This window comes from Lynx canadensis, chromosome X (genome assembly GCF_007474595.2).
Source record: "Lynx canadensis isolate LIC74 chromosome X, mLynCan4.pri.v2, whole genome shotgun sequence".
Taxonomy (NCBI): domain Eukaryota; kingdom Metazoa; phylum Chordata; class Mammalia; order Carnivora; family Felidae; genus Lynx; species Lynx canadensis.
In genome coordinates this window covers 37,338,592-37,361,154 of record NC_044321.2, presented here as the reverse complement: position 1 = coordinate 37,361,154, position 22,563 = coordinate 37,338,592, and the positions used below count along the sequence as shown (strand labels likewise).

The following is a 22,563-nucleotide window of genomic DNA, read 5'->3' as shown; positions in this document are numbered from 1 at the left end:
CTCCTGATGTCTTTGTCTTGCTCAGCTATGTCCCTCTTCATCGGAGCCTGTATCTCTTGCAGTTTTTTGTCATCTCCGCTGATTGTGCTTCCGTTTCGCCGTTTTCCTTGTAGTTACAATCTTTACTTTCCTTGAGAACAACAATGCTTTCTTTATAAAAGTTGTCTTTATAATATGTTCAAGCACAGATCCAAGGTGGTATGATTATCTCCTGCACCTTCAAGCTAGTATTTCCTTTACCTGATATAATCAAAATTTTTTGTTAAGACCCACTTTTTAAACATTTGATTTTTTTGAGAGAGACCGCACACACACACACACACACACACACACACACACACACACACTCAAGGGCACGTGAGGGAGGAGCAGAGGGAGAGGGAGAGAGAATCTTAAGCAGATTCCATGCTCAGTTTGGAACCCAGCTCGGAGCTCAATCTCACGGCTTTGAGGTCATGACTTGAGCTGCAGTCAGGAGTCAGACATCGGATCCACTGAACCATCCAGGCTCCCCAGGACCTACTTTTTAGTTTGGTCAATTTCTACTCATCACTAAATGGTAAGGTTCAATCCAGGCTCGATGTAGGTTCCTCTTATTTGCTCTCCTGTCCAGCGGAGTGCTACAAGCATCCCCCTTCGTGATATCTGGCTGAATGACAATTGATATACACAGCTCCTAACCAAGAAGGGATTTTCTCCTGCTCCTTTGAATTTACGTTATAAAGACGAATTGATTCCTGGATAAGTAGAAGCATTCTAGGATTTTGTGGTTCTTTTTTAAATGCGCGTATTTATTTACTTTATTTATTTATTTCACTAAAATATCATGTAAAACCCCATAGATTCTAGCATCCATGACCATGTTGCATCTCTTCCAGCTTAAGAGTTCAGAAGACAATTTACCATCTTGGGATTTGAGCGATGGTTCTGTTGCCTTTCTAGAGACTTAAACTCTTTGCAAGATTTTTTTTGTTTTAAAATTTTTTAACGTTTATTTATTCTTGAGACAGAGAGAGAGAGACAGAACGCAAGCAGGGGAGGGGCAGAGAGAGGAGACACAGAACCCGAAGCAGGCTCCAGGCTCTGAGCTGTCTGCACAGAGCCCGACGCAGGGCTCGAACCCATGAACCGCGAGATCATGACCTGAGCCGAAGTCAGCCGCTTAGTTGACCGAGTCACCCAGGTACCCCAGAAAGATTTTTTTTTTAAACAGGCACTACATAGGGGTAGAAATACAGCAGTAGGCACCCTGTATCCATATCCATATTGCCTGCTACCTTGTTTCCTGGTTGGGGTCGGTCCCATGTCTCTGAGATACGATGGGGAATACTTAGTCGCAGTTGGCAGACATTTTTTCTTTCTGCTTTACATTTTTAGCGTTTAGATCCACAAGTCAGTGTGTTCCTGGGCCTCCAGTAGTATGTTCATCATTTGACCCTTCTCTTTAAGCTCTGGTTCCTCATTTTCCCTTGTCCTGCTCTTTATTACAGGGGACAGACCCTTACAGGTTGTTTCCCACATGTCAGCTGGCTTCTGGCTGGGTTTTGCCAAAGAGACGCACTAATGGCAGATTGAAATTATGGGAGGAAATGAGAAACCACACATTTCTTTTTCTGTCTGTCTGTCTGTCTCTCTGCCTCAGGCCTTGCCTCTGGCAGGGTCTGTGGCTCCTTCAGCACCGCAGCCCCTTCAAAGTCCCAGCTTTCAACAGACGGCTGCGTCCGTTTTCACCTGGCGGATCCCTTTCCGATTCTAGCCCTCCCCCGATGGTCCTTTCCAAAGAATGGAAGCAGCTTCTTGCTCTTGCCAGCTTCTAAGTTGCCTCACTCTTGTATTTTGTTTTGCTGTCTTTCCATCAACTCCGTGACCAATTCCCTTGATTAAATCTCTCGTTTTGGAAAACCTTGAGAGGTTTCTCTTTTCTTGACTTACCCCTGGTGAACGCATTCAATTTCCCAAACTGCTACTTTCATTTCCTGAAAATCACTTCTAGAGTCTGGGAGTTCTGAATGTCCAGTGCTGTTGCAACCTTACATACCTCTCCATAGTGTTTCTTTATGAGTATTTCAATGGACAAAAAGCATAGGAGGACAAATACTATGCCATTAGCTAATAGCTGTCATACTGCATTTTTCCCTGGCTGCACCATTAAGGGCAATTTAATTCTATCCCGTGGCCATTGTTCTTTGTAGGAATCCGGCTCGAATTACAAGGTGAAGACCATTGAGAAACAAAACGTTGAGCCATTATTTCTTCTGAAAGGTAGTTTCATGATGTTTCTGTGAGGCTGTGATCACGCTGAATTTGCCGGTAATTGTTAGATGCCAGTCATATTGTTAGATGATAAGGCCCACCAGGGAAACGAAGACGCCTTTATCAGGCAAGACATTGCAAGAGCTCAGAGATCCCTTCCCAAGAGCTGGAGGCAAAGGCCAGACCTCCCTTTGAGTAAGCTTAATTTTTTACTACACAGTCTCCAGATCTCAGCTAGAGTTGTGAACCTTCAGGTGGAATAGATAGGGAAGACTGCTTCTCTCTGGAAAGCCTGGAAAGAGCCTGCTGCCCTCTTCACATTTTTCATCAGTCGCAGAACTTGGTCATGTGGGTTCTACCTAACCTCAAAAGGACCTGGGAAATGTAGTTTATCTGTGTGTAGAAGGACATGTACATAGACGGGTAGCTCTGTCACAATGATCCTTTCTAGTTCCTCTTCTTGGAACCATATAGCACAGGTCTCACATGACCCCAAGTCTAGAATTTGAACAAACCGTTCAAAAATTTTATAGGAATGATGGAATTTAAGCTTACTGAGTTACAGGAGTCAGGTAATGGGAAGGGGACCGGTAGACTATATAGGATAAGCCAGTGGATGGTCTGTGATTTGTAGTTGACATAAGCAACTACATTGCTGCCAGGCCAAACTTCCCGTATGATTTTGTGCCTCATCAAATATAAATACTAAGTGCTTTCTGATTGCAGTCTTTTGTTGTGAATGTTTGTATTTTTTTCTTCTCCAAAGATTAAAATAAACATTGGAGGGGCACCTGGGTGGCTCAGATGGTTGAGCATCTGACTTCGGCTCAGGTCATGATCTCATGATTCATGGGTTCAAGCCCCGCGTCAGGCTCTGTGCTGACAGCTCGGAGCCTGGAGCCTGCTTCCGATTCTGTGTCTCCCTCTCTCTCTGCCCCTCCCCTGCTCGTGCTCTGTCTCTCTCTCAAAAATAAATAAACATTAAAAATTAAAAAAAAATTTTTTTTAATGTTTATTTATTTTTGAGACAGAGAGAGAGAGAGTGTGTGTGAGTGGGGGAGGGGCAGAGAGAGAGGGAGACACAGAATCCCAAGCAGGCTCCAGGCTCTGAGCCGTCAGCACAGAGCCCGATGCAGGGCTCGAACCCACGAACTGCGAGATCATGACCTGAGCCAAAGTCAGACACTTAACTGACGGAGCCACCCAGGCACCCCCAAAATTTTTAAATTAAATTAAATTAAACATTGGAAGGGGCAACTGGGTGGCTCAGTCAGTTGAGCATCTGACTTTGGCTCAGGTCATGATCTCATGGTTTGTGAGTTTGAACCCCACCCGCACCAGGCTCACTGCTGGCAGTGCAGAGCCTGCTTCAGATCCTCTGTCTCCCTCTCTCTCTGCCCCTACCCCGCTTGTGCCTGTTCTCTCTCAGAATCATGAAAAAAATATTAAAAAAAGATATTTATAAAATAAACATTGGAAATAAGGAAATAAATTAGATGACTGAACTATGGACTCTGGTCCATTAATCACATATTACATTACTCTAAGAGTAAATTGTCAGCTAAGTGCTTGTTGAGTACTGGAATTCTATCCTGATCATCAGAAAGTAGTAGGAAGTACTCTTTCACTTGAAAACCAGAGAAGAACTGCAAAGCAACTTAATTTAGAATTTATCCATCTTACTAGGCCCTTTATCCTGTTGGGAAAGTGCTGCTACTAGAAACTGGCAGAAACATTCTGCAAGGGATGCACTAGCACTTTCCAAGGTTGAACAGAGTAGCCATTCTTGCTTTTGATTAGGTGTTCAAGATCTGTATCTATTTCCTTCCTTCCTTCCTTCCTTCCTTCCTTCCTTCCTTCCTTCCTTCCTTTTTTCCTTCCTCTTTCCCTTCCCTTCCTTTCCCTTTCCTTCCCTTCCTTTCCCTTCCTTTCCCTTCCTTTCCCTTCCTTTCCCTTCCCTTCCCTTCCCTTCCCTTCCCTTCCCTTCCCTCCCCTCCTTTCTTTCTTTTCTTTCTTTCTTTCTTTCTTTCTTTCTTTCTTTCTTTTTCTTTCTTCCTTTCTATCTCTATCTCTATTTCTCTTTATAATGTATGTTATAAAGATGTATATTATAATGCTGTAAATGTTCAACACATAAGAAATGCGTGTTCTCAGAAGAGCAGAATCTTTATGAAGAATTTGATTGGAGTTTACAACTCAAATGGACAGAACTACTTGGTCTGTGTTTGGTTTCTTGGTATCTCTTGGTATTCTCTTCCACAGGATGATAAAATGACAGAGTAGGGGCCCCCTGACATGGTATAATTTGGGAAGGGACAAAGGAAACTGAGTTTTCTTCAATTTTTGATCTCTCGTGGAGCTCAGTTTTCTCCTCCATTTTTCACCTTTGAAATATACATGCATTTCACTATACCGACAAGGAAGTCAAGGACATTTCCTGAGGTGGAGGCTGCAGGGGACTGTCTCTTTCTCCTTCCACTTTGGACATGTGGTGGTCTGGCAACAGATCCACAGAGCATCTTCCTCCTCTATTCCCAGCAAACTGGCAGGGGAGTAGTTATAGAAACTCTGCTCTGGGTCTTAACAGGACACTTACAGCGTTTCTTTTCTCTCTCTTGCTTTTTTTTTCTTTTTTTAAAATTTTTTTAAATGTTTATTTTTGAGTGCAAGAGAGAGAAGGGGGCGGAGGGGTAGGGAGACACAGAATCTGAAGCAGGCTCCAGGCTCCGAGGCATCAGCACAGAGTCTGACTCAGGGCTCGAACTCCCGAACCACAAGATCATGACCTGAGCCGAAGTCGGATGCTTAACCGACTCAGTCACCCAGGCGCCCCTCTCTTGCTTTTCTTCACCTTCAGAATGGTAATACACTTTCCTAAACAGTTTTATATTTCTTACTTAAAGATCATCACTAGAAGTGTTAGTGTTTATTTCTCTCCTCTTTACTTCATCCAGCTGGCTATTCCTGGGTTTTGGGAGAATACCTGTACCTCAACTCCACATGCACCAGATTCTACTGGACTTCTATTGTACCAAAATAACTAGGAGAGATGGTAGTCAGTAAATGTGATGCGATCACAGATAATCTTTAAAATCTCAAAGGCTTAATTAAATCGTATCTCTCTGTGTCATAGTCTAATACAGTCAGTAAGGGGACAAGTTTTCTTGACATGACAATTCATGAATGTAGGTTTCCTCCATCTTTTAATGCTTCCTTGTGTTTCCATCATATTCAGTATTTGGCCTCCAAGACTTCCTGCGAAGGGAAGGAGAGTGGGATAGAAAGCGAGTTTCATGGCCAAGCCCAGAAGTAGCCTGCTCCATTCTGTACATGTTCCATTGGTCTCAGAACTCAGTCCTGTGGACTCTACCTAACCTCTCAAGGGGCTGTAAAATGTGTTTTAATGTGTGTAGGAGGACATGAACATGGGCCAGTGGCTCTGTCACAGTGATTTGTTCTAGTTCCTGTCCTTGGGAACAATATAGTGTAAGGTTCACATGACACGAAAGTCACCCTAACTCTGAACAATTGTAGTTTCCACTATAACATTTGAGAATTTGGCTGCTCTGGAGCTCATGAAACCCCAGGAAAAGTGAGGACCTATACTGACATTTTTATGGTAATTTTGTTGAATATTTTTACGATCTGCTTTTATAGTACATTGCTCAACATTTAAAAATAAATGTGTAGGGGCGCCTGGGTGGCTCAGTCGGTGAAGCGGCTGTCTTCAGCTCAGGTCGTGATCTCATGGTTCTGAGTTTGAACTCTGCATCGGTCTCTGTATTGTCTATGCAGAGCCTGCTTCAGATCCTCTGTCTCTCTCTCTGTCTCTCTGTCTCTCTGTCTCGTGTTCTCCCTCTCTCTCTCTCTCAAAAATAAAAATAAAACATTAATTTAAAAAAAAAATAAGTGTGTTAGGGGCACCTGGAGGGCTCAGTCGGGTAAGCATCTGACTCTTGATTTTGGCTCAGGTCATGATCCCAGGGTGGTGGGATCGAGCTTCCTGTTGAGCCCCACGCGGAGCATAGAGCCTGCTTAGGATTTTTTCTCTCTCTCTCTCTCTCTCACTCTCTCCCTCCACCCCACTCTCCAGCTCTCGCTCTCTGTCTGTCCATGTCTAAAACAAATAAATAAAATAAAATAAAGTGTAACAATTATGAATAGCATCAAGAGGCAGTTAAGGCACAGAGGAAACACAATATCCTGAACATCAGATACCCTGAGCCCCATTAGATGAGCGTATGCATCAAAGGGCTAAACTTTGAATCATGCAAACCTTGTGTCCTGTTGAGTTCTAAGATCTCAGGGAGAAGGTAGGAGAGTGTGCCTTGCGCCATCTCCAGTGGATAGCCAGAGACCACAGCTGCGTGTGACATGTCTACCAGCAAGGGACTTTTATGGCAATGGGAGAAAGGCAGGGGTTGAATAAAGGGTGCCCCCCAGGAAAGATGGCAACATTGGCCAGCTGATGGTTTTGGTAGCTGGGGTCATGGACAGAGGAGAAACAGTTGTTCTCACGCAAAGGGTAGGAGAACCATCTTGATTATCCAGTGAACTACCTTTGCATAGTTGAATGAAACAATCATTGCACAACAGACTTACATTTTCTTTGTTGGTATATATTTTCTTTAATCCCTTAGAACCCTGTTGGTCAGATCACCACACGATTTCCTGTCTTCATGGGTGAGAGCAGAGTAGTGGTTTGGAATCTTACTTGCCAATTTTTTGATACTGTTTCCATTAAGAAGTGACTTGCTGCTAAGGGGTAGAATGTGACAAAAGTGTCGCTGTATGGGACTTCCCAGACTAAATCATAAAAGTCTTTCACTTGGCTGTCTGCTTCTCTTGAGAGCTTTGCTCCTGGAACCCAAGCGCCTCGCTTTGAGAAAGCTCAGGCCACACAGAGTTGAGCCATGTACACATGTGGCCGACAGCCCCAACTGAAGGTCTTGACTGACAGTAAAAATCAACAAGCAGAAAGCTGAGTAATAATAATATAATAATAATATAATATAATAATATTTTATTATATATATTTTATTCTTATTATAACAGATATATTATTATATATTATATATATTATATATTATATATTATAACAGATAACACCAGCTCCAGCCGCCATCTGATTGTAACCACAAGAAATACCCCAAGTGAGAGCCACCTAGTTGAGCCCAGTCAATCCCCAGGGCTGGGAAAGATAAGAATGATAATAATAATAAACACTGGTTTAAAAATTTTTTTTCAGTGTTTATTTATTTTTTAGAGACAGAGAGACAGAGCATGAGCAGGAGAGGGGCAGAGAGAGAGGGAGACACAGAATCCGAAGCAGGCTCCAGGCTCTGAGCTGTCAGCACAGAGCCTGATGCGGGGCTCAAACTCATGAACGGTGAGATCATGACCTGAGCTGAAGGCGGACACTTAACCGACTGAGCCACCCAGGCACCCCTAAGTGCTGTTGGTTTTGAATGCAACTAAGTATAGGTGACTTATTTTGCAGCTATAGATAACTGAAACATAAGGCAATGCTGTGGAAAATCAGTTCTCGTTTTCCTCGACTTCCTCTGTGCATCGCAGGTCCTTTAAGCTTACAGTATTTGGGATTTGTTGTTGTTGTTGTCTTTATTTTTTTTAGTTTGGAGAGAGAGCATGCCAGCTGGGGAGAGAGGCAAAGGGAGGGAGAGAGAGAGAGAGAGAGAGAGAGAGTCTCAAGCAGTCCCATGTGGGGCTCGATCCCATGACCCTGAGATCATGACCTGAGCCGAAATCAAGAGTCGGATTGCTCAACCCACTGAGCCACCCAGGTGCCCCTAAGCTATAGTATTTGAAAGACTAGATATTTGCAGGCCGGGGGACAGAAGGCATAGCCATGCAGACTGCCTGGTCCTTGAAGCCCAGTTCTGAAGCCAATAGCAGTGCCAAGGAGTGAGGGAAAGCTTTTTTCCTGCAATCCCGGAAAGTAACACCACAAAGCAAATAATATTGGAACTGCAAAATGTATGTTCCCTGGGTCTTTTGTAAAATATGAATGAACAGAAGCATCTTTGGGGAACTTTGATATTTTCATTCATCTGTGATCAACAGTCTAAGTAACAACATGTGCTAACAGAGCAAATGCAGGTTCATGACATAGGTTGTCACCACTCCCACTTCCGTCCCAAAGTAAATGGCTGCCTTATACCCTCCGATTGTTTTCTCATCGTCTGCATGATATTGACAGCTCACCTACCTTGTTGGATTCTTTTAAGGATCGGTTGAGATAGTGTATGTAATCCACTGAGCCCAAGGCTTGACAAAACCCAGTAAATATATAGTAAGTACTGGGCAATTAATTATATTACACGAGGTGTCCCCGCTTAAGAGCAGCATCTTACTGTGAGGAAATAGTACTGTTTCACTGTTAGTTAATAATCCAAGTCTAACAGGCCCCCATCCGGTGATGACCCAGCAGTGTTTGCGACACCTGGTTACAGCTCAGCTAAGCGCTAGCTGGGTACACTTGAACAAGTCCCTCAACCTGCTGTGTTTCCCCATCTGTAAAATGGGGGTGATAACAGCCACTGCCCAGGATGACTGCAAATGTTTAATGGGGCTCTATGGGACCAAGGCCACCCCAACGTCAGGAAGAGCGACAGCTGTGTCTTTTCCCAACAGTGTCATTTGCATTTTCTTAGTTTGTACCTTCTAAGGAAGTCCTAGGAAGCACAGCTATTAGGAGAACAAAATTCCCAGTCAGTCTTTTTCTTTAAGTGTGACGAGTGTCTTTTATTTTGCTTCCAGTCCTTACCAGTGGTGTGGATGGGACACGACGCACGCAGGCTCATCGCAGTGGCACAGAGCCATGTGCCGTCAAGTTCAGAGCCAGCATGGGGCAGAGTCGCCACATGGAAATGGCAAGGCCCCAGAGCTGGAGCCACCTACAGCCTGGGATTGAGCCTCCGCGGAGGGCTATCAGCACTGGAGTCACGGGTAAGTCTAGTTATCATTTCCCTGAGGCTCATTCAGGGGTCTTGAATTCTGCCCTGAGTCTTAAAAACTAATTATTTTCCTCTCCTCCCTTTTCCTGTCGGGCAAAAGTGGGTGACTATAGAGCCACTCATTGACTGTTTCTGACAAGGGGCTGTCGCCGTAGCTGCACAACCCAACTAAATCTAGAATTGAATTTGTAGAGTCTCAATTTCCAGCGGATTCTTCTTCTGATGGAGCATTTCCCCCTATCTGCTACCAGTAAACACCACCCCCCCACCCCCCTCTCCATCCCTTGTGGAACTGGCATGTAAAAGAATAACAACTAAGCTTTGTTTTTATTTACGTTAACTCTTCTTTATTTTCCTGAGTATTCATAAACCTGATAAATACTTGAAATTGTCAATATTGATTCAGAATCTGAATAGAGTATATGTTATATTTCAATATGTACTTTAAGAATGTGTTAATATTTAAGAACCCAAACCTTCAGATTATACCTCAATTTGGCAGAAGTAGTACTATTCTGTCTCAATATTTGGAATGAATTTAACATAACATTTTTTTTCCCTCTCTACATCCAGTTTTGGCAGCAAAGAATTGAATTTCATATCAAGACATAGTACAAAAATAGAGAAGGGGATTTGTAAATACTAATTATTCAAATCCAAATCCATACATTCCTATTTTTCTTACTGAGCTTAATACTGTCAACATTCAGGCAAATTGGTTCCTTTCTCAACATTTTTTTTCAGGAGCATATTGTGTTAGATTACAAGAAAAATGAGAAATCCAGTAACAATAAGAATAAACTACGGAAATGAGACAAAAGTAGCTGTTTGAGGAGGAGAACCATTTCAATAGTTCATACATTTTCAACCAAAAAAAAAGCAAAAACAAACCATGCTGTTCCATTTTTAGACCTTCAGCACTTTCTTTTCCAAGGCTGTAGAACCTTAGTAACATACCAATTTCTAGTTACTGGCCACTGATCTATGATTCAAGAAACAAAAATTAGGGTTGAATGCATGCTGATTTCTTTGAGTCGTTTTGACTTTGTGAATAAGAGTGTGGCCTTTTGCATTTTCTAAAGTAAACACAGAGAAAGTAATGCTTGAGTAAAGATATTATTCTTAAGTTTCAAATCTTGGCACAGCCCACTGAGAAGAACTTGCTGTAATTTACCCAAATCATACTCCACACTCTACCTATAAGGTTGACTGTAGCCATTTTCTCAGGTAAACAACAGAAATGCACACCCCTGCTCATGCCCTCTGTGTTGCAAAATCGCTCTTATTAAATATTGAGCGGATGTAGAAGAATGTTTATAAAATATGTATAAGGTCGAACAGTAATACAAGGAATACCCATGTACCCCCTTCAACCAGTTTCAGAACAAGGGTGATTGATATCTATGAGACCCTCTGTGACAAACGTCGTGATCTCAACTCCATTGCCTCCCTCTTCGAAGGCAACTTCTTCATTTTTCTTTAGTTTTTTAAAATTTTAATGTTTATTTATCGTAGAAAGAGAGAGAGACAGAGCACGAGCAGTGCAGGGGCAGAGAGAGAGGGAGACACAGAATCCGAAGCAGGCTCCGGGCTCCGAGCTGTCCGCACAGAACCCCACCCAGGCGCCCCTCATCTTTTATTCTTATTTCTTCAAATATCTCCTCCCCTCTTTTTTTTCCTACTTTCTTGGAATTCCATTATCTGGATGGTAGTGCTTCTGTGTGCTTACAACTTAAGGACTGCGAGATCATGACCTGAGCCGAAGTGGGACGCTTAACCGACTGAGCCACCCAGGCGCCCCTCTTTTTAACTGAAATATAGTTGACACACACGTTACATTAGTTTCAGGTGTACAGCGTAGCGATTCACAAGTCTATACATGACGTTATGCTGACCACAAGTGTAGCCACCATCTGTCACCATACATCACTATTACAGTATCATTGACTGTATTCCCTCTGCCGCACCCTTCCATCCCCTTGAGTTATTCATTCCATAACTGGAAGCCTGTACCTCCCTCTCCCCTTCAACCCGTTTTGCCCATCTCCTTGATTTTTCTTTTTTAAATCTTTCATCACATATATTTATAGTCCTGAAAATACAACCGTAACATTTTCCGTACCTTTTTTAACGTTATGCTTTGAACGAAGTGGACACGTCCTTTTCCGCTTTTTGGGGGGTGGGGGAGGAGCATGATGTTCCAGAGATTCACACACACTGTTCCGTGCAACTGCATTGCATCCCTTTATTCTGCTGAGCCCTACTTCGCAGCACGGGTATGCCTCGATGTTATTTTTCCACCCTGCTGCTGATCTCTACGTGTGTGGGAGGGTTCCAGTTTTATCATGTTAGAAACCACGCTCAGTACAAACATGAGCATTTTTGTAAATGCATCCTAAGATGTATGTGCCTGATTTCTCTAGGACGTACACTTAAAGCAATCAATTTCTGGCCCACGGGGTATGCTCATTTTACTTCTTCAATTACTGATAAATTTCTTTCTAAAGTAATTGTAAAAATGTATTACATTTCCCCTCCCCACGCCTTTGCACCAGCCAGTGCATGATATTGTCCACATTTTTGATTTTTGCCAGGTGGTCAGTATATAATAGTACCCATCTCTTTGTAGTTTGAATTAGTTTTTCCCTGGTTACTAATAAGATTAATTGCTGTTTCATGTAATTAATTGTCCCTTATATGTCCTCTTCTATGAAGTGTGTCTTTAGGATTTCTCTCTCGTCTCTCTTTTTAAAATTGGGAGATTTGGGGGCGCCTGGGTGGCTCAGTCGGTTAGGCAGCCGACTTCGGCTCAGGTCATGATCTCGCGGTCCGTGAGTTTGAGCCCCGCGTCGGGCTCTGTGCTGACAGCTCAGAGCCTGGACCCTGTTTCGGATTCTGTGTCTCCCTCTCTCTGACCTTCCCCTGTTCATGCTCTGTCTCTCCTTGTCTCAAAAATAAATAAAACATTAAAAAAAATTAAAAAAAAATAAAATAAAATTGGGAGATTTGTTTTTTCATTATTGATTTGTAAGAGTTCTTTATATGGTCTGGATATGAATTCTAGGTCACTCATATTTGTCTCAAGCCTCGTCTCCCCATTTGTGACTTTAATTATTTTGAACTATCTCTAAAAGGTCTCAAACATAACATAGTCAAATTTATCAATATTTACCTTTATTATTTATATTATTTATATATTTATATTTATATTTATATATTATATTAAGAAATTCCTTAACAGTGCTAAAATATACAGTCTCTTATATTTCCTTCTAAAAGTATTATTAGCCATTATTCCAAATTAAGTCCTATGGGGCACCTGGGTGGCTCAGGTTAAGCATCTGACTCTTGATTTCAGCTCAGGTCATGATCTCATAGTTTGTGAGTTTGAGCCCCAAGGCGGACAGTGTGGGAGCCTGCTTGGGATTCTCTCCCTCTGTCTCTGCTCTTCCCTCACTGGGGCTTTCTCTCAAAACAATAAATAAATTTAAAAACAAAAAAAGTAGGGGCACTTGAGTGGCTCAGTCAGTTAAGTGTCCGACTTCAGATTGGGTCATGATCTCACAGTTCGTGAGCTCTAGCCCCCCATTGGGCTCTGTGCTGACAGCTCGGAGCCTGAAGCCTGCTTCAGATTCTGTGTCTCCCTCTCTCTCTGTCCCTCCTCTGCTGTGTTCTCTCTCCCTCCCTCCCTCTCTTTCTCTCTCTCTCTCAAAAACAAATAAACATTAAAAAAACAAAAGTAAAGTCTTCAGTCTCACTTAATTGATTGTTGTGCTTTCTAGGAGACAGAGACCCTATATAATTTTTTTCCCATTTTGATAGGCAAATGCCACATCACCATTTATTGAACTATTCCTCTCTTCTGCACAGATTTTCCGTAAAACCTGTCATACATATATGTATATATATATGTATATATATACACAGACATGTATATATGTCTGTGTATATATATACATATATAGATATACATACACACACACACACACACACACACACACACACATATATATGTGTGTGTGTATATATATATATATAATGCTTTCTGGGACCTCTATTTTAGTCCAGTGGTCAATTTGTCTATCTCTAGGCTAATACTTTGTTGTCTTATTAATATAGCCTTACAATAACTCTTGATTTCAGGTCAGGCAAGGCTTTCAGCTTCTTAAGTCTTGGGTATTCTTGGCAATATAAAATTCCATGTATATTTTAGGATAAGTTTGTCAAGTTTATAAAGAAATCATTTTGGCATTTGATTGCAATTTAATTGTGTCTGTAGATCAATTTCAGTTTCTAAAGCTTAAAATCTCCCTGTATGTTCTGCAGTAGTTGCATTCCACATAATTTTATGTAAAGGTCTGTCATTATAATTCCGAGGTAAATATTTTCTCATTTCTATTAATATTTCTTCTTTGACCTGTGTGATATTTAGTATTTCCTAAGTCTGTAACACTTGGATTTTTAAAATTATCTTTATGACATTGATTTCTAACTTAATTGTTTTGTGGTCAGAGAAGATAGTCTATGAAATCTTTGGGAATTTATTGAGACTTGCTTTATATATCAGTACATGGTTAAAAAAAAAAGGGTATATCACATATATGTTTGAAATTGACCTTGTAAAGAATTTAACCCTGACCATAAAGTTGTGATAAAACTTTTTGCTACTTAATTAAAGTATTTAATGGGGCGCCTGGGTGGCTCAGTCAGTTGAGCGTCCAGCTTCAGCTCAGGTCATGATCTCACGGCTCGTGAGTTCGAGCCCCACGTCGGGCTCTGTGCTGACAGCTCAGAGCCTGGAGCCTGCTTCGGATTCTGTGTCTCCCTCTCTCTCTGCCTCTCTCCTGCTTGCACTCTGTCACTCTCTCTCTCAAAAATAAACATTGAAGAAAATTTTTTAAAGTGTTAAATGAGTATAGGACTGTTTAGTTTTTCAATTTCTCCCTGGGTTAGTGTTAATGAGATATTAATAATTTCATCACATCTATATTCTGGTTCATATTTTTCTTCTCAGTTATTTCTCATCTGCTGTTAGGCCCATTCATTGAGTTGTAAATTTTCACTTCGACTTCTGACACTTAGAAATGCTTTAATTTTTTAAAAAATCTGCTTGTGTGTTTGCCGAGTGTGTTGTTCTTTATTCATATTTTATCACCTTCTTTTGTATCTTTAAACATATTGAGCTGATTTAGAAAACCGGTGGTGTTTCTAATAATTCAATATCTGCATCATTCTGGGTCTGATTCTGTGCTGTATTGTTTTTGCTGCTTTGTACTCACCATGTTTGCTGTTGTACTCCTTTTGACCATGATTCTTATTTTTAAGAACTTGATCTAAGAGAATTCTTTGATCTAAGGGTCGAAACTCAAGTTTGTTCAAAGGAGATTTTGCATTCTCTCAAGTACATGGGGCATGTTTAGCCCAGGACCGCTTTAACTAAGTCTCCTTAGGTTTTAGTGGATCACCCCAAGTGTGCGAATTGCAGCTGCAATCTACATGAGAAATAACCTGTTACTACATATATTCTCAAGGGAGATTCATCCTCCCCCCCCCCATTCATTACCAAATTTTAATATAAGCACATTCTTTTAGTGTCTTTGTAGGAAGAAGTATTCAATTCACTTTTATTTTGAAGGTTAGCCTACTGAGTTCCAGCATTATGCACGTATACAGGCATAAGAGTGATCTTCTGTCAGGGGCACCTGGGTGGTGCAGTCGGTTAAGGGTCCAACTCTCGATTTCGGCTCGGTCCTGATCTCATGGTTTGTGAGTTCAAGCCCCACATCAGGCTTTTTGTTGGCAGTGCAGAATCTGCTTGGGATTCTCCGTCTTCCCCTCCCCACTCACGCTGTCTCTGTCTCTTTCAAATTCATAAATAAAAACTTAAAATAAAAAAAGAGTGATCTTCTGTCAGACTCTTCCCCTCTGGGTAGGCTCAGAGCTTTGTATCCTATCCCCCATGCCCATGAGGCCAGGATATCTGAAGCTCAAGTTCACTTGGTTTGGCCAACATTCTCAAGATCAAAGCTAGATTAATGCTTCCTTCACCTCTCTGAGTTTCTGCTTTAATTTAATTTTCAGCTCTGAGCAATGGTTACTAATTTGAAGGCTCGTTGATACATGAAAAATAATTAGATCTTTCTTGAAACAGGGTTTTTAGTTATATTTAGTGAGATAGTTTTTTTTTTTTTTTTTTAAGGTATGTAACCTGCTATACTGCTGTGTTGGAAAGTGATTTTCACATGTTTTCATCCTCAAACTACCTCAATTATAACTATTTTGTTTTTAGTTTTTTTTAAAGCTTTATTTCTTTCAAGCAACTTTGTAAAAATGGTTAGCAATTTCCGTTGTTTCAAACTGTAAAGCCTTAAAAAGTATCTAAGTCTTATATTTGATCTGTACAAGTAGAAAAGTACATTTTGTAAGAATAAAGAAATGTTCCCCTGATAATTGAAATTCAATGATTAAGATTAAGAAAAAGTGTAAGTAGTGGGAGTATTATATGCTGTATTATTTTTAAAAATTGTTTTTCCCCCTTCCCTGTTAAGTGTATTATCTAACTCTACTCATTGCCATATGACTTGCTAAATCTCCTGTGGGAACACTGTACATTTCTTGGTGTTTTTGAACATTCAACTCATCAAATTATTGAGTACCTGTCATATTGAAGAGACTCTGCTAGGTGTTGTGGGAGATGGAAGGATGAGTGAGGTTTCTTCTCTGCCCTAGAGTAGCTAACAATGACATGGGAAGATAGATGCATTCATTAAACACAAAAATGCAAGATAAACAGTAATGAGTGCCCCCAGAATGCCACGAGAGTGTAAGGGAAGGAAGAATAAATTCTATCAGGAAGCATTGGCAGTGGTATACTGGTAAATGTTTAACAACTGACCTTCTGGGGATAAAAGCCCTGATTTGTACCATTAGCCACTTTTCGTGGTATAAGTATTTTCACCATGGCCAATTTCAAGCCACCAACATTATGTCAGTTGGCTCAAAAATTTCTGAAAATACAACAGGTGGCTTTTGCAAGCTGGTACAAGGTAACTCCAGAACACCACTGTGTTGGGGACAGCTTTGTAGTTGGATTGAGGTATATCTTGAAGAAAAGATAATATTCTGGTATATGTATAGAGAGAGGCATTCTAGACAGAAGGAAAATCCTAGAAAAGGTAGAAATGTGGTAAAATCTAAGATATATTTGAATAATACCTAGAATGACAGTGTGGATGGCTGTAGTATACATGGTGGAAAGAAAGGGTTGGAGGGGGCCACAGTAAACGACGGCTGGGGGCTGCTTTGGTTGGTCCTTACATCATAGACAGATTCAATGAAATGACAAGACACATGTAAATTTCAAGCTCTATGCCTTTGCCACATTTTTTTTAATGTATAAAGGGTAATGAAACCAATAACAGTGTACCCACCATTCAACCTAAGAAATTAAACATCATTGGGGTGCCTGGGTGGCTCAGTCGGCTAAGCATCTAAGTCTTGGTTTCACCTCAGGTCATATCTCATGGTCATGAGATCTAACCCTGCATCAGGCTTGGGGCTGGGCATGGAGCTTGATTAAGTTTCTCTCTCTCCCTTTCCCTCTGCCCCTCCCCAGCTCATGCTCAGTCTCTCTCTCTCTCTCTCTCTCAAAAAAAAATTATACATTATTAATACAACTGAAGTGTATACACACACACACGTACACATATATAAACTCTTTCTTCTTTATATACATATATAAGTAATTATAGCTCTATATTAATTGTTTATACATATATAAGTAATATATGATATTACTTACATATTTTTAAACTTGATGAAAATGATTTCATGGGATGGCTATATGTTGTATTTATAATTCTGAAATTTCCTTTTCTCATTTGTATTTTATTTGTTTTATTCTTCCATGTTCATATTTGTAGATCCAATTCATTATTCCCATTGTTGTATAATATTCTATTATATAAATAGAACATATTTTGTTTATTCAGTCAGCATTTAGGTTGTTTCCCACTTTTTAGTAATTATAAATATTTCTGCTAAGAACATTTTGTACACTTCTCCTTTTATAAATGAACTAGGCTCTCCCAGGGCAAATAACTAAGGGTGTATATGTTGCATCATCGTGTGTATTTGTTTTCAACCTTACTGGTTATTACCAAGTTATTTTCCACAGGTGGTGGTATCATGACACTTTCACCAGTCTCTGTTGTTTTCCATTAATATTAACCTTTGATATTATCGGACTTTTAATTTCTTTTCAATCGTACTGGAGTGAATGGTATCTCATTATGATGTTAATATGCACATTCTATGACGTGAAGTTGAGCATCTCTTAATTTTTGTCATCTTTTTTACTCTTCAGTAAGTTTTCTGTTCATGTAATTCGCCCATTATTGTTTTCTCTATTGATGTGTTTGTTAATAAATGTAAAACGTGTCTTCCTCAGCCCCTCTGTCACTCAACTTCCAGATCAAGCTTCTGTCTCCCACGATATTGAATCAACCCCATAAAACTGTTTCTAAACTTCTTGCTTATCCACCACTCACCTGTGCATGAATAGATCTCATTACATTTCATACACCAAAAACATGAGAAGTGAGCTAACAGACAGACTTCTGCCTGGGTCCCAGACCGACCACCGAGTGGTGCACATACAGGACACTTCTAAATAGCACTACAAAGTCTTTGAAAACTGAACTGATCTGAAACCAGAATCGATGGAAGATGGATTAGAAATTGCAGCTTAAATCTAAGCAGGACAAGTGCCTCCTAAAACAAATATATATATTCTCCATAGACTATAAACAAAACCAGAGGCTCATGACCTAATATTCAAAATGGCCAGGGTACATTCCAAACTTATGTGACATAAAAAGAATCACTAAAATCTCAACTCACATGAGAAAATATGGTCAACAGATGCCAATACCAAGGTGACATAGACATTGGTATGATCTGACAAAGACTTGAAAGAATCTATTCTAAAAATGTTTGAATGAGTAATCATGGATCCTCTTGAAACAAAAATTAAAAAGTGAAGTATCAGCCAAGAAAAAGAAGATATAAATAACAAAATGGAAATTTCAGATGGAAAAATAGAACTGAAGCAAAAAAACCTCACTGGGCAGACTCAATAGTAGAATGGAAATGACAGAGGGAAGACTCATGAACTTGAAGGTAGATCAGTAGAAATTACCTAATTTAGACAGTAGAGACAAAGAAGATAGAAAATAACTAACAGAGCCACAGAGACCGTGGGGACAATAACAAAAGATCTAACCTTTATGTCACTGCCGTAAGAAAAAGAATGAGGTACTGAAATAAAATTCTTGAAATACATGATGACTGAAAATTTCCAAAGATGGAACATTCGAGAAGCTGAGAGAACCTAAAATAGAATAAGCCCAATGAAATCCATGTCCAAAATTAGTGTAATAAAAGTGATGACAGCTAAAGACAAGTCTTTAAGAAAATCTTCAAAAAAAAAAAAAAAAAGCAGCCAGAAGTAAAAGACATGTTACTTATAGGAGAAAAAAAATAGTAATAATAAAAAAAAAAATCTGTGGATTTCTCATCTGAAACCACAGAAGGAAGAAGTGGTACAATGTCGTTTTCAAGCACTCTGCCAACCTAAAATTCTACATCCAGTAACAATACTCTATAGGAATGACAGTGAAAGGAAAATATTCTCAAATGAAGGAAAATTAAGAGAATGTGTACAGATCTACCCAGAAATCATTTCTAAAGGAAATTCTACAGACAGAATTGAAGGAAACTTGGAACATCAAGAATGATGGAAGGGCAACATAAATGGTAAATATTTGGGTGAATATAGTAAACTGTCTTTACTTGTTTAATGGTTGTAAGCAAAAACTATAACATTGTCTGATGTAGTTGTCAATGTATGTAGGTGTAATATATATACTGTAGTATGCGGGGAGAAGGATAAAGAGACCTACATGGAAGTAAGGTCTCTATCATTTCTGTTAAAGTTGTAAAACATTGAGGCATCTGGGTAGCTCAATCTGTTGAGTATCCAATTTCGGCTCAGGTCATGATCTCATGGCTTATGAGCTCGAGCCCCACAGTGGGCTCGCTGCTGTCAGCTCAGAGCCCACTCGGATCCTCTGTCCCCCTCTCCCTGGCCCTCCTCCCCTTATGCGCTCTCTCTCTCTCTCAAAAACAAAAATAAACATTAAAAAAATAAAGTTGTAAAACATTGATTCTAAGTAGATTGTGAAAAGTTAAGTATATATATAGTAGTCCCTAGAGCAGTGACTAAACAAACTATACAGAGAGATGTAGTCAAAATCACAATTAATACACTGCAACGGAATACTAAAAATTGGTTAAATAACTAAAACCATTAAAAAGGCAAGCAGATAAAGAGGAAACAGAGGGAACAAACAGAAAAAAAATATTATAAAATGGTAGCATTAAATCCAAACATTGATAATGAGGTAAAATGTAAAAGATCTAAACATGTTCATTAAAAGAGGTTTTAGAAATGGATTTTTAAAGAAATGACCCATATGCTGTCCAGAAGAAAGTCAGTTCAAATATAATAATATAATAGATTAAAAGTTAAGGGCTGGACAAAAATATATCATGCAGACATTAGTCGAAAGAAAACCCTGGAGTGACTATATGAATATCAAATAAAGCAGAGTTTAGCACAAAGAAGATTCCAGAAATAAATAAAGATTATATATTGATGAAAGCATAGATTTGCAAAGAAGACACCATTCTAATCACGTATTTATTTAAAAAACAAAACTGAAAAATACATGAAGTGAAAATCTATAGAACTGAGAGAAAAAGTCAACATTCCTCAGTATTCTATGGAGGTAGTCAACAGAAAATCAGCAAAGATATTGGACAATACAGTCCACAAACTGGATCTAACTGGCATTTGGAGAACCCGCCACTTGACGACAACATAATACACATTTGCCCATGGAATATTCATGAAGTTAGATCATGTCCTGGGCATAAAACCAACCTTAACAAATATCAAAGAATGGAAATCCTTCCAGGTATGATCTTTGTCCACAATGGAATTAAATTAAAAATTAATAATAGAAAGTTAACAGAAATTCAACAACACACTTCTAAATAATCCAGGAATCCAAGAGTAAGTCTCAGGGAAATTCAAAAATATTTTGACTTGAATGAATATGAAAATACAATGTATCAGAATTTATGGGACATGGCTAAAGCTGTGCTTACAGGGAAATTTTTGCCATTAAATGCTTATATTAGAGGAGCACCTGGGTGGCTCAGTCGGTAGTGCTTCTGACTGTAGATTTAGGCTCAGATCATGATCTCATGGTCATGAGATCTAGCTGTGTGTCAGGCTCCACGCTGGGCTGGAGCCTGCTTAAGATTCTCTTTCTCCCTCTACTTCTGCCCCTTCTCTGCTTGTGCTCTCTCTCTCTCTGTCTCTCTCTCAAAAAATGCTTATAGTAGAAAAATACCTGTCATACCTGTCATAAAATTATCACAACATTATGGACACAAAGACTACCTTTAAAACTTCCAGAGGGGGAAAAAATAGGTTGTATGCTAACATAAAGGACTGGGATGCAAACAGCATTAGATTTCTGGAGGGTAAAAATGGAAACTCAAAGCCATTAAGCAATTTGCTCGAAATTCTGAGAAACAATGATTTCCAGGTTGGGTCCTTGGTTCTTGGAGTTTCAGCCAAATTATCAATCAAAATGAATGATAAAATGCATACTATTTTGGACACCGAAGGTCTCCAGGATTGTTCCTGTGCCTCTTTCTAAGAAAGCTCTTAGAAAGTATGCCTAAACCAAATGAAGAAATAAGGCAAGAAGAGAAAAAAATTGGGGTCTCTGTAGCAGAGGAGTTAGCATAGCAGAGACAAAAGAACTTCTCAGGAATATGGAAAGAGGGCGTATTAATGATGTCAGCAATGCAGCACACAACAGAGGATTTAATGAATGTTGTAGACTCTAAGTCTGAAGTTCGCTCTTGGCCAGCAAAAGAGTGGGATGCATGATGAAAAGTGAGAGATGGCTAATGTCCGGGAAAAGACAAGAGCCCCGAATAAGGGTCCTTGCCCCATATTTATTAAGATCAGAAGGCTTACAAACATGATGGGTGTGCACAAGGAGACAAAGAAACTGGTAACATTAACTTGGGAACAGTAGGGAAAAGGGGGTTTTGAAGATATACAGTGTTTGGGCTTTGGGTCAATATAAAACAAAATCCTGGCACTGAGCAGATGGGCAGATGGTTGCTAACAGCAGACAGGTGGCACCGTGCCTGTTTATTTTAGCCAGCCTAGGGGATGAGACAGATAGGGGGAATAACCTCAGGGTTAACAAGGCACCTTTTCTTTTGTTAACCATCTCCACTCTGGGCTGCTTCACCTGCAGTGCAGCAGTCTATAGCTCAATTTACCTGTTTACCTAACTTGGTCCTTCCCTCCTATGAAAGCAGGTGTCTGCTATAGTACTAAATTGAGGGGTGCTTCTGCCCTGAACGCCTACTCTTGCTTACCTCATATACTTTTGTATTGGGTGCCTTTGCTCCCCTCTATATTCTGGGACCTTTGCCCCTCCCTCTCTATTCTGGGTGTCTTTGCACCTCCTTATTCTTGGGGTGCAAATCTTGTTTACCCAAACTCAGCTATGAGCATCCTATGGCTTTGTACTTCTTTATGCCTTGTTAACCCATTGGTATAAGCCTGAGGAATTCCTAAGCTTATTCCCCACAAATGAAAAGGTCAAGGTCTTCAAGTAATGCCCCTTCCACTACCTTGTCTGAGAAATGAACTGATTCACTTCATTGAATTGGGAGGAATTTTGTTTTCATTGGTGAGTGTGCCAAGAATTATTGAGGAGTAAGTAGAAAGGTAAGAGGAGGAAAAAAAAAAAGCTAAACAGGGGCACCTGGGTGGCTCAGTTGGTTAAGTGTCCTACTTCGGCGCAGGTCATGATCCCACAGTTCGTGGGTTCTAGCCCTGTGTCGGGCTTTGTGCTGACAGCCTGGAGCCTGCTTTGCATTCTGTGTCTCCTCTCTCTCTGCCCTTCCCCTGCTCCCTCTCTCTCTCAAAAATAAATAAACACTAAAAAATTTTTAACGTTTATTTATTTTTGGGACAGAGAGAGACAGAGCATGAACGGGGGAGGGGCAGAGAGAGAGGGAGACACAGAATCGGAAACAGGCTCCAGGCTCTGAGCCATCAGCCCAGAGCCTGACGTGGGGCTCGAACTCCCGGACCGCGAGATCGTGACCTGGCTGAAGTCGGACGCCCAACCGACTGCGCCACCCAGGCGCCCCTAAAAAATTTTTAAAAAAG

The 22,563-nt window shown here is 40.3% G+C and overlaps 1 long non-coding RNA gene across 1 annotated transcript in view; it reads left to right on the top strand.

Moving 5' to 3' along the window:
- LOC115507536 overlaps positions 1-22,563 on the top strand; it is a 137,196-nt gene that overhangs the window by 49,523 nt on the left and 65,110 nt on the right. Inside the window, exon 2 of the long non-coding RNA XR_004343250.1 lies at positions 9,034-9,222. This is a non-coding gene — a long non-coding RNA (uncharacterized LOC115507536). The remainder of the gene's footprint in view (positions 1-9,033; positions 9,223-22,563) is intronic.